Source organism: Colossoma macropomum, unplaced genomic scaffold (assembly GCF_904425465.1).
Source record: "Colossoma macropomum unplaced genomic scaffold, Colossoma_macropomum, whole genome shotgun sequence".
Taxonomy (NCBI): Eukaryota; Metazoa; Chordata; class Actinopteri; order Characiformes; family Serrasalmidae; genus Colossoma; species Colossoma macropomum.
In genome coordinates this window covers 900-14,144 of record NW_023495530.1, presented here as the reverse complement: position 1 = coordinate 14,144, position 13,245 = coordinate 900, and the positions used below count along the sequence as shown (strand labels likewise).

General features: G+C 38.4%; 1 long non-coding RNA gene and 3 other non-coding genes across 7 annotated transcripts; all 4 read right to left on the bottom strand.

Annotated features, from left to right (window-relative positions):
- Positions 1–361: 361 nt before the first annotated feature.
- On the bottom strand, positions 362–4,242 carry LOC118802329. Of its 4 annotated transcripts, none has more exons than XR_005006652.1 (7): positions 4,114–4,242; positions 3,582–3,682; positions 3,191–3,340; positions 2,808–2,954; positions 2,473–2,517; positions 2,055–2,096; positions 362–541 (listed from the first exon to the last, which is right to left on the bottom strand). It is a non-coding gene; the product is annotated as an uncharacterized LOC118802329 (long non-coding RNA). The 4 variants fall into 4 exon arrangements; XR_005006650.1 differs by having other exon boundaries at positions 4,107–4,234; XR_005006651.1 differs by lacking the exon at positions 3,191–3,340.
- LOC118802341 lies at positions 2,654–2,740 on the bottom strand. The gene has a single exon (XR_005006653.1). It is a non-coding gene; the product is annotated as a small nucleolar RNA SNORD60 (small nucleolar RNA).
- LOC118802344 lies at positions 3,039–3,125 on the bottom strand. The gene has a single exon (XR_005006655.1). It is a non-coding gene; the product is annotated as a small nucleolar RNA SNORD60 (small nucleolar RNA).
- Positions 3,424–3,510, bottom strand: LOC118802342. The gene has a single exon (XR_005006654.1). It is a non-coding gene; the product is annotated as a small nucleolar RNA SNORD60 (small nucleolar RNA).
- Positions 4,243–13,245: the final 9,003 nt, after the last annotated feature.

The window sequence follows — 13,245 nt, the reverse complement described above, 5'->3', positions numbered from 1 at the left end:
TCAGGGCTTTGGTCATGGTATTGCATGGCCTGGTCCATTCTTTAGGACACCAACTTTAAGACACTGATTTTTCCCCCCAATACTATGAACTTTAATCAGCACTGAAAAATTGAGCAGGTGTACAACCTGTACAATTCATAAAATTAATTCATGTGAAAACTTAATCCATGGGAACTAATTCCATCAACTTCCACTTTGCATGAGATTTGAGCTGAGCAAATGAACTGGACCTCAAGTCTTTCTAAACAGACCCAATCTCAGTTTAACCCTTTACTTGCTCCAATCTGACAGAGTAAAGCATAGCACCCAAATTTAGTGAGTTTCTACAGACTCAAGACGGCACATTGAAACCTCAGACACATTACGTACAGTGACAATTTATTTCATAAAGACATGGGTCATTTTAAGTATTACACTGAACAACGCATTCAAGTGTTGTCTATGCTAAAAAGGGCTACGTGTTTGTCGTTTTTCTGGTAAACCAAGAGTCTTCTTCACCAGCAACACAGCTTGGTTCCCATCTTGCTTCAGGAACCCCCACCTGCAAAGGCAAAATTAATTTAACAGCATTCACAACAAAACCAAAAGTAAAGCCTGCATCATGTCCATCAGGCCTTGAAATCAGGGCAGCAATCATGGGTGTCAGAAAACGTCTTCAGTGGCTTGTTTACACTCAAGCTTGTGCAGAGGACTTGAATAGCATTACTGAAGAATCAATGCTTATTTTCTTCTCATCTCCGTTACACTGGTTTCTATTTTGTTTCATGGTCTAGTTGATAACACCCAGTCAACAATGCTGAACCGCTGCATGTTTTGTTGGTGTGCAAATCTGTCAATTTTTTTTAAAAAGTAACTGCTCGTTTTACAGGTTAATTCATTTCTGGGTGATCTGCCCGAATATACAGTTCTACCGTGAACTGCTCTGAGCCCCAGATCTTTACATGCTTAGCCAAAGCATCTTACCATTTGTACCACTATAGAGTGGAAGGAAAAGGGTTTCTGCTTGGAAATTTCCACCAGGTGCATGATGGGGAATAATCTCAAAAATCTAGTTTGCAGTCTTGCAAATAGTGACCCTGCAAGATCGCCAGTCTTTGCAAAAATCAGTCTGCGACTAAATTGACTCTAGTTGCTAACCACACACTAGAAGACTTTGAAAAGACTTTTGAAAGACTGAAGTCTGACACTCTCACATCTAAAGACAGTGTCACGGTTTTTAGTCAGAGACTGATTTTGCAAAGACTAGGAATCTTGCAGTGTCACTGTTTACAAGACTGCATCTAGATTTTTGAGATTATTCCCCATCATGCACCTGGTGGAAATTTACAAGCAGATAAACACTTTTCCTTCCACTCTATAGTGGTAGAGATGAAGATACGTTGGCTGGGTGTGTAAAGATCTGGTGCTAAGATTAGTTCACTATACAACTGTATACTCTGGCAGATCATCACCCAGAATTTTAATTAACCTGTAAAATGTGCAGTTACTCTTGTAATTTGATAAAGATTCACATCAGCACAACATGCAGCAATTCAGCATTGTTGACTGGGTGTCATGAACTAAATGAACAAACAAAATAAGAAACCACTGTAACAAAACAGAAAAAAAAAAATTGATTCAATAATTCTCTCTCGGCACGTTACTATTCGCATGAGCCAAGACATAAAACTTCCGATAATATTAAACATTTATCGCAGCGATTTTGTCGCAGCATCAGGACGAGAAAAAGACTGACTTAAGACGACCATCTTGACCACCTTACACCGAATGATCGCGGCGCAACTCATGATTCATGATTTTACTCCTACATGGATATTTGTCTGCGACAGTGAAATCACTTGAAGTCGTTTGGTGTAAGGCCGGCAATAGCATTAAAGACACTTAAGACAGCCATCCTGACCACCTTACACTAAACAACTGAGATGATGCGAGCAAGACGCTCATGACTGTATTCCAACTTTGGAAATTTGCCAGTGAAAATGCAAGAAAAGTCATTTGGTGCAAGGCCGGTATTACTTGATTACATAATATAGCCAACAATACAAGCTCCTCACCATTAACTGGATGCATCAGTCAAAGGAGGCACTCCGATAAACCTGTGAACACAAATTCGAATAAAATTAAAAACGTCTCAATACTTCAAGAATTAAGCATACTCTTTATTGGAAGACAGTTGCACAGCATTAGAATGCATCAGGGAGAGAGTTTATCATCAAATCCTTTGACCAAGGACCAGACAAACAAATCCTCATCACTGCATTTCACAGCCATGCAGACGTCCTACCATTTCTAATTCTACTGAAGCTATGAAAAACCAGGCAAAGTGCAAAACAAAGAAGTGTTCAGATTGCATTGTTTATATTTTTTGATATATAATCTTGCACTGCAAGGAGCATGCACGCAAAACCTTGCTTTACCATGAAATTAACAGCCCAACAACTCTGCACAGCACATCACAGCAACCTCACTCACCTCCTGCATTGCGTGCCTCCAGCCACAGCCTTTCAAAACAGGAACCTGTTCAAAGAACACAAACATAAGCCTACAATCTGCAAACCTACAAAACACATGCTAAGCATTAATCTGTTTGGAAAAGACAAACAATCTGAGCATCAAGTTTACACTAATAAGTAATAGCCACAAGTAGCTTCATGAACCTCAGACTGTAATTCATAATCAGGCACTGCTGTTCAGTGCTCATACGAGGTGTCAGAAAAAGTAAGATTAGTCATCAGCGGTTCAGAAGCGTTTTTTTTTAATATTAGGGTAAAAAAGGCAGCACTGCAATAAAAGATGAGGTAACTCACCTTCATTTGAAGCAGCCCTCATCTATTGCATAGATGGGTTCTCTAAAAGGCCCAGCAGGCAGAGCGCTACTAGTCTTCTAAACGATGCTAATCACCTCAGGTACGGTTACCAGTGGCCACAGCCCTGTCCATGCTGCAAACAGGCACCTGTTTGGAGAAAAACAAGCCTAAAACAATCTGAACATGAACTGTACGCAAATAAGCACTAGCCAGAAGTTCAAGCAGCTTCATGAACCTCAGAGTGTAACTCCGAATCAGGCACTGCTGTTCAGTGCTCATACGAGGTGTCAGAAAAAGTAAGATTAGTCATCAGCGGTTCACAAGTGTTTATGAAATATGAGGGTAAAAAGGGCAGCACTGCAGTAAAAGATGAGGTAACTCACCTTCATTGGAAGTAGCCCTCATCTATTGTGTAGATGGGTTCTCCAACAGGCCCGGCAAGCCGAGTGCAACTACTCATCCAAACATCAACGCTACTGACCTCGGGTATCGTCACCCTTGGCCACAGCCCAGCCCATGGTGCAAACACGCACCTGTTTGGAGAAAAACAAAAGCCTAAAACAATCTGAACATTTATCGTACACTAATAAACAGCCAGAAGTTCAAGCAGCTTCATGAACCTCAGAGTGTAACTCCGAATCAGGCACTGCTGTTCAGTGCTCATACGAGGTGTCAGAAAAAGTAAGATTAGTCATCAGCGGTTCAGAAGTATTTTCTATGAAATATTAGGGTGAAAAAGGCAGCACTGCAATAAAAAAGGAGGAGGCAACTCACCTTCATGTGAAACAGCCCTCATTTGTGTAGACAGTCTCTCCAAGAGGCCCAGCAGGCTGAGTGCTAGTCATCCAAAGCCACGTGGTCCTTCAAGAGAGGTCCTAAAGAAGGAAAGTAAGACAGGAGCAAAAGAAGGTCAGGAAGACCTTTTAGATCATAAGTCAAAACCAAAACTGTCCATGGAGGCTTGAGTTAATCAGAATAGCCAGCACAAAGGCTAAAGCTAGTATGAGAGTAGAGAGACAGAACAGACGAGTAAAAGCATATTTTAGCCAATGAAGACAATAAAAAACGCCACAAGACCACAAAACGCTAATATTTATTAAGATAATTAAGATAATCGAGCTCCAGCTACAACAAGCGACGCGCACTCGAGGAAAACGCTCTAATAAAATCCATTGTGACGCAGGGAAAGCACGCGCGGCCACATCTGAAGTTCCTATAGTTACGGGCTATTGTGACGTACAAACTCAGCGAACTTCAAAGAACAACGGCAGTATAAAAGCACCAGAGCAGGTGACTGACCACTTACGCGGAGCAGAGGAGGTAGAAAGCCATGCTGAAGAGCTCTGCTGACCGCAGGTCACTCACACGTGGGCTACTTCTCTTCCAAGAGGACGGAAACCCTCGCGTGTTCACTTTTAATAGCCCTTCTTCGTCGTGGAGCCCAACACAGTAACATCTGCTCGCCGTCGCCACCAGCTGGGTTGGAGGTCTAGGCGTAAAGGGGACGTCCACCAATACATATTTTGAATAATTCAGCCCTTGAGATATAGAAACATGCTTATGCAGAGTGGATGTGAGATGCTTAATTGTAAAGACACTTACAAATGTCTTTACAGTGGTGGTGATAGGAACCAAGGGTCGCCATGACTACAACATAAATATAAACATTTTATTTACTATCCAAATATATATTTTTACATGTAATGATGATGGTTAAAGGTGGTAAATCTTAAGAAAGGCATTTTATTTGGGGCATATTTTGCCCTGCAACGCCCTACATGTACCCCTCCGCATGTACCCCCCTGAATGGATTCAAATAAGTGGATTAAAAAATATTTTGAGCCATATCACAAGATTATCATAAGATGTGTCAGATTTTAGGCAGCATATATCTAACCATTTCATGTACTAACTTTCTGTGAGGGTGCTTTTAGAGGTGGACGTCTGGTTCCTATCACCACCACTGTGAACAATTCTGACTCTGGAGTTTGTCTAGAACAGAGCATTTCACACCAAACCACTCTGAATGACTCTGTTTACATCTCATCCATCTAATTATGTAGAAATTTTGAAAAATCGGTGGAGTTGCCCTCTAAAGCGAACCGCAATTGCCCAAAATGTCCTACCATAGTGCATGTTTATAGGTGGTGCCCTACAAAAGACATAGGCCGGATTTTGATAGCCTAAATGATCTAATCGGAAAATACTACCAGCATTGAAATAATAATGAGAATATTTTGATAACCTAAATTTCCTTTTATCAAGGGGTGAATAGTAAAATTAAGATGACTTTCTACTGAATTAACATTATTGTTAATTCTTATACTGTTGCCTCACAGCAAGAAGGGCCTGGGTTTGATTCCCCGGCCGGGCGACCAGGGTCCTTTCTGTGTGGACTTTGCGTGTTCCCCCCATGTCTACACTGGTTTTCTTCCCACAGTCCAAAGACATGCAGTCAGGCTAATTGGAGATGCTAAATTCCCACTGGGTGTGAGTGTATGTGTTTCTGCCCTGTGATGGACTAGTGACCCGTCCAGGGTGTTTCCTGCCTTCAGCCCAATGAACGCTGGCACCCCCTGCAACCCAGGAGGATAAGCGGTTAAGATGATGATGAATGAATGAATGGAACAGGTAGATTCCATTGATGGTTTGGAGCTTCTTCCCTCAGAAAAGGGAAGAGAAACTTTGATTTCTTGGATTTTGGTGCACAAAAATGACCAAACATCAAATCAAAATAATGTGGCAAACATTTATTTATTAACTGAGTAACAAATAGAAGTAAGTTTAAAAATCCTGCTCTTTTCAGCCCCTTCTTGTCAGGAGCATGTTAACAGGAATGGCCACTATATAAGAGACATCGCCATCTAGTGTTCTGGCTTTGGAATTGAATGTAAACTGTGGCTTTAGAATAAGACTACCCCTATAAAATATTAATGTGTTTTTGCTGGTTATTCATACTTTTTCGGGTGTTTAGACCTAATTAATAAAAAGGGCAAAAATGAGCTGTTATATTTAAGAAACATAAATAAGTAATAAAGCTGACAGGTCCAGTTCTGACTGATGGAAAAAGACGAACAATGGTCAGTAACCAGCACCATCTGAGCTTTCGCAGCATAGATGAATGTGTGTTTACTATTAGGCAAACAACAGACCACTGTTTCCATTGTATCTGCTGTAACTGCTTATTAATGATTTTTAAGGTGTGTATAAAGTAATAACGTTAGTCTTATTCTAAAGTGCTACTCTTTCCTCTTTTGATAGTTGACCTACCTGGTTTCAGGCAAGAAAGAGTGCAACGCTAGTCCATCTGGGCTATCTAACAACATAAAATATGTTACTTTAAGAGATCAGTAACTAAACACTATAAAATGACCATATAGGAGTCATTTTTGTGTCATTTTGATTCTATGATATATTTTACTAGTAGTTCATCTTGGCTTATACATCAGTCCCAGATTAAGCCCAACTCTAAAATCTTAATCTTAATCTTAATCTGTCAGTTCATAGTGTAAGATGATTTTTGACAGGCTGTTTGACCTCACGTGAGGTCAAACAGAAAAATCTACCTGTTCCATTCATTCATTCATCATTATCTTAACCACTCCTCCTGGGTTGCAGGGGGTGCCAGAGCCTATCCCAGCACTCATTGGGCAGAAGGCAGGAAACATCCTGGACAGGTCGCCAGTCCATCACAGGGCAGAAACACATACACTCACAACTAGGGGCAATTTAGCATCTCTAGTTAGCTTGACTGCATGTCTTTTGACTGTGTTCTTTGGCACTCGGTTGGCTAACTGTGCTTTATAATTCTATGATATATAATTCAGTTTATAATTCTATGATATATTTTACTTGTAGTTCATCATGGCTTATACATCAGTCCCAGTCCAACTAAAATGTTGGGTGATTCATCTTTTGAACCGCAATGTAGCCCAAGACCGGAAAATCAGCTCTTAAATACTACAATGAGAACATTTCGTTTTACTTGAATACTTTCTATACTAAACAAGTTAATCTGTCAGTTCATAGTGTGAGCTGATTTTTGACAGGCTGGACTTAGTCTTACCCTAATAACCTTCATGAAAAATTGTTCATCTGTTTGGACACACTGGTTCCCTTTAATAAACTGGTCATCAAAATTAAATTAGAACGAATTAAGGGCAATTGGGACGTGAGGTCAAACAGGCCGGTCAAGCTATACAGGGTTTACTTTCTTGCCCGATGAGTGAAAATAAGACTTTTTTTTGCTGTGCCCTGGCTGTGAAACCCCCTAATCAACATTGCATGCTGTTTTCTTTTTATAGAACCATTAACACTCAAAGAATCCTTTGCATGATGAAGTGGTTCTTCAGATTGACGGAGAATGTGGCGTAGATGGTTCTATATAGAACCTTTTTGAAAAGGTCATGCAAATGTGGAGCCAATCAGCAGATATCTACACCATTAAGCCCCCCCACCTGAACAGTTCTTCGGCACTCAGTACGCTTAGCTAACTGTGCAGGGAAAACTGGGCTGAGCCCAGTTTTACACTAACGTTATTACTTTATACACACATTAAAAATTAATAAGCAGTTACAGCAGATACAAGGGGAACAGTGGTCTGTTGTTTGCCTAATAGTAAACACACATTCATCTATGCTGCGAAAGCTCAGATGTTGCTGGTTACTGATCATCATTTGTCTTTTCCATCAGTCAGAATTGAACCTGTCAGCTTTATAACTTATTTATGTTTATTAAATATAACAGCTCACTTTTGCCCTTCTTATTAATGTGTTTTAGCTGGTTATTCATGCTTTTTAGGGTGTTTATAACCTAATTAATAACCATTAATAAGCTAATTTTAAACCATTTTAAACCCTTTATAGGGGTACTCTTATTCTAAAGCCACAGTTTACATTCAATTCCAAAGCCAGAACACTAGATGGCGCTGTCTCGTATATAGTGGCCGTTCCTGTTAACATGCCCCTGACAAGAAGGGGCTGAAAAGAGCAGGATTTTTTTAAACTTACTTCTATTTGTTACTCAGTTAATAAATAAATGTTTGCCACATTATTTTGATTTGATGTTTGGTCATTTTTGTGCACCAAAATCCAAGAAATCAAAGTTTCTCTTCCCTTTTCTGAGGGAAGAAGCTCCAAACCATCAATGGAATCTGCCTGTTCCATTCATTCATTCATCATCGTCTTAACCGCTTATCCTCCTGGGTTGCAGGGGGTGCCAGAGCCTATCCCAGCGTTCATTAGGCAGAAGGCAGGAAACAACCTGGACAGGTCGCCAGTCCATCACAGGGCAGAAACACATACACTCACTCATACATACACTCATTTAGCATCTCCAATTAGCCCAAATGTCTTTGGGCGTAGTACCTGCCTGCATGCACAATATTGAGTAGCAGTGTTGCCAGATTGGGCAGGTTCCTGCCAAATTTGGTGGATTTTGGTTAGATTGGTGGGAGCTTTGGTGGGAAAAATGCTTTGGCGGATGGACAAAATTTGGGCTGGTGTGTCATTATTTTGGTATCTAAGATAAATGAACTGCATTACCTAATAATGCTGCTGGAATCTGAATAGGTCTAACTTCTCCACACATCCAATCAGTTATCATTTGCAATGGACATCACTGCTTAAGGTACCCAGTTTATTATTGATGTAATGGATGTACATGGCATTATACTGACTCAAAATTCTGCAAAAGTAGGACATTAGAATGGCCCATCTATTCAGCACATTAAAAATGTATATACTTCCAATATTATTGCTATTCATTTGCCTTTCTGTTTGCATGAGATGTTTCATATACAGCATTCAGAAAAATGCTCTGAAAATACTGATGTGTTTGTGTGAGCTCTGCAAATTATACGATTATAAGAAATAAGATACACATACAAATCAAATAATTGAATCACTTTATTTAAATTATTTGTAGTTGTTTTTTTTTTTGTTTTGGTCCAAGTTTCATAGATGTTTGATAGGGATGGTAAAAATTGCATAAAATCTTTTGGTTCTTACAGTATCTGTTTAAAAGACTGACAGTGCCATCTGCCGACACATTGATGTAATAATAAGCTTGAGTATGTTCACCGCTGATGCCTTGAAAGATGGTCAAAAAGCTGTATTTGTTTGGCAAACACAGTTTATATTTTAATGTTATGGTTAAATTGATCTAAATTGATACATACAGGAGAAGAAACAAGCATACTTTACTTTTAATGTAAGTCAATGGAACCAGATTTTTTCATTTTGGGTCATTTTGGGCTGTTTCTTTTGGTCCATTCATCATGAACTTCATCAAATTATGTCAAAAACTGGAAAACAAAAATGGAGATATATATATTGCTGTTGTTGGAAGAAAACCTTGTATCTCCATTTTGACATTTTTCAGTTTTTGACATTATTTGAAAATGCCTGTTTCTTTTTACATTGTATGTAAAATTCATGATGAATGGACCAAAAGAAACAGCCCAAAATTACTTGGAACAAATTCTGGTTCCATTGACTCACATTAAAAGTAAAGTATGTTTTTTTCTTCTCCTGTAAAGTTACCATTTTGGAGATACAAGGTTTTCTTCTGACAACAGCGATATGAATATATAGCATGGCATTAAACCTGTATTGCTGTACCTCCTCGAATGGTACAGCTAGTTAAAACAGTGTGTCTGCTGTGTTCTGAACAGCACTGTTACATGTGTGCTTGTATTCTTTCATTTACTTGTTCATTTCAACATAGTCCCAAATGGGGGTGTTTGGGATTGTTTCAACTTCAGCCATGATACTCTTTTTTTATTCCTTTGCTATGCTCTTTTTTCTGTCTTTCTTTTTAAGGCTTACTACTGCATGCATAGGAAGAGCGTTCATGAGTTAGAGAAGAAGTAAAAAAAAAGTAATAGTAATAAACTGTATATATAAATATTTGGTAACAGTTACTACAGGGCAGTGTTCAGAATGTTTCATGATAATTAGACCACTGACAGACACACATTCTAATTATAAGAACAGGTTGTTCTGGAGGGCACTGTGACTTTAAACATGGTACTGCCACTGGATGGCACCTTTGCCACAAGTCAGTTTATGAAATGTCTGCTCTGCTAACTGTAAGTGTCAAGAGCAGCAACAGCTCAGCCACAAAGCAGCAGACCATGCAAACTCACAGAGTAGTGCTCAAGCAAGTAGTGCATAAAACTGGGCTGTCCTCTGTTGCATCACTCTGCACAAGAATTGTGCGTCAGGAGCTTAATGAAATGGGTTTCCATGGCCCAGCAGCTGCACACAAGACTAGAGGTGAACGCACAAAACAGAGGGCTAAGGGCTAAGTGGTAGGGGAAGGGGTGAAATGGAATTGGGCCTAAGATCAGTGTGTGCAATTCCAAGCATCGGCTGGAGGGGTGTAAAACACACCACCACTGGACTCTGGAGCAGTAGAAACATTCTCTGGGGTGATGAATCGCACTTCACTATCTAGCAGTCTGATGGTCAAATCGTGGTTTACAAATGACTTAAAATGATATTATTTTCACTTAGTTTACAAATGAAAGTTATCTTTGCAGCCCATAAGTAAGTGATGTCACAGTGTCCTGTTCCTGGCTCCACCCTTTTCTGTCTCCTCCCATGTAGCCATGATGCCACCAATTCTAGTGTTAAAAAAAGTTTGTAAATGACTTATGGATATTTATAGATAGAAGTATAAACTTATCTGTCTTCATTTTAGATTATAGGCTTCATAATTCATCATTTGTGAAACATGACAAAGAAAATTACTGCTAAATAGGTTACATAGCAAAATTATAATTTATGTGTTTTTATTTGTTCATCATGAATTAATGATAAAGTAATAGACTTAAGTAACTGTCAACTAATAATGATTCCTAGTCAGTGTATGATTTGTTAATTATGAAGTAAAAGCTCATTACTTCTACTTCTACTTATAGTCTGTTATAAAGTAATGTCAGTTATTTAAAATTGTTATTAATTAATGCACCTCATGCACAAAATGAAATGTTGTTCTGGTAGCCCCAACCCTGACCTGTGTAAGAGGAAAAATGCACCATTGTAAACAAACAAACACATAAAAATGAACTTTATCTAGCATTTTTTTATATTAATTGCAAATGGCAGGAAAACTCTGCAGGGCAGTCTAGACACCCGCTGAGTTACAAGATAAAAAGGAAGATTAGGTTTACTGGCATAGGCCCACATACATGACTGACATACCATACTTTCTGTTAGGTCTTTTACTTGCCCACATCCTCTTGCTAAGTTTCTTTCACTTTCAAGTCAGTTATACAGTTATACAGCATATGCAGTTATCGGAAAAGAGTGTCACTTTGAGTAGACAGCAAAAGCATTTTACAAAAACATGTCCTCCACCCTCTAGCACCCACACACTGTGGTTATGCCGTTGCAACGTGCGGAATGTGGTTTGGTGTTCTCACACTGAAATAAGCATGGACATCACATCTAAAAAGGCAGCATGTCTGGCTCCAAAATGTGTATAAATCTTTTAGCATTAAAGGTGCCTTCATAGATGTGCAAGTTGCCCAATAATGCATGTCATACCTGTCAGACTCTGGCTTTTGAATTTTACGTTAGTGACAATCTGAATGATCCATGCTGTTTTTTATGCTGTGTCGTCTGAGGGATCAAAGGTTATAGACATTTAATTGTGGTTTTTAGCCTTGCATTTTACATACAGAGACGTCTTCTATTTTCTGGTTCCCTCAATCTTTTGATAACATTATACAACATAGAGGGTGAAACACTTAAAATCCTTGCAATCGTAAAATGGTTGGACTATTTTGCTGATGTATTTTTGGCAAAGTGGTGAGTCTCAACTTACCACCTTTGGAATCAGGCTTTTGGAATCAAGTTTGTACAGTACTAGATAATTATTGTGGTTACAAGTATGGTAAGTGCTAAGACAGCTGAACTAAGTTACACTGAAATGACTGATATGATTACTAATTATTAACATTAATTAAATTTATGGCACAAACTCAAAAATAATGTGTGATTGTTTTGTGTAAAATGATGGTGAAGTACATGACAGTCTAACTATATTGCATGACATTCTAGCTATTAAGCAGATAATACACATAGCAAAAAACTCAATTACTTGGAATAATAAGGTGTTTAATACAAACATAAAGTAAGTAATGTCATGTGTTTAAGCAGAAACACCTCAAAGTTCTAGGTAAGTTATTTTGCATAAAATGCCAACATAAAGTACAAAGATACAATCATTCCAGCAAAACCACAGTAAGAATCTTTGCTTTCTTTTACAGTCCAGATTCAGTTTTGTTCATAGGTAATAAACACGTACATATTACATAAAACTCTTTGAACTTTTTTCATATACAGTCATTTTATGTCATTTTGCAGAACTATGCAGTTCATTTTGCCCTAAAATTACACACTACTGTGGAGTTCCACATACCTAACTAGTTACTGTCCAGAACTCAAAGCACTGTAAAAGAAAGCGTTACCTAACTGTGATGTAGATGTATTTTGTGGGTTTACTATATGGCCAAGGTCAGTCTAGACTGGCAACTCAGTGTAGAATCCATGGATTGACACTGGCTTGTGACGTGAACATTTAATCTCAGTTTGAACACTTACAAATGAAATCAGAAATAAAAGTGCTGAGAAAGTGTTTTTTGCTGTGCAATCCTATTCAAAAAGTCAAGATCATGCCATAAACTGTGATGTTAAGATTCGTTGAAGAAAGTAATTTGAGTGTGATGTGTCCAGAGCATACACCATTGCGTATAAATGTATACCATATTTTAATGCCTAATGTCAATCTCTTTATATATATATATATATATATATAGGTGTCTTCAATGAGGAAAGATCCTGGAAGCTTGAGACACCAGCTCAACATGAGCTTTTGCCATCAGATTTCATTTGACAACTAACATGTTAACACAGCTTTTACTCATCGAAAGCCCTTTCCTATATGGCTTTGCCAAAACTAAACATGCAGGTTCTAATGCGCAATTAATTATGAAATGTATGTAACAACAATATGATTGTCTCAGCAGATTTAGGCCACAATTTCATCTTAAATTCCAGTTTAAACACATAGACTAAATCAGAATGTTTGTAAACATAAAAGTACCAGGTGTATAACTTTCATCCAGTCAGCATGGAAGCAGCTAAACTTACCATAATTTCAAACATAACAGAGAAATCTTGGCAAAAACAGTACAATTTTGTTGTGTTTCAGGCTGTAATATAAAATGTATGCAAGTATGTAAAGGTTTTTTCCAATTTTCTATTTCTGTTATCCTCTGTCTTTGTTAACATTTGCAGCTGAGGCCACAATTTAACAAATTCTTTTCTCTTCGAAATGAAGTTGCCAAGCATATTACACAACAGACGAATTCGACATAAGGTGACGTAAGCTGGTTATTTAGCTAATTCTATCAACATTTATTTGAAAA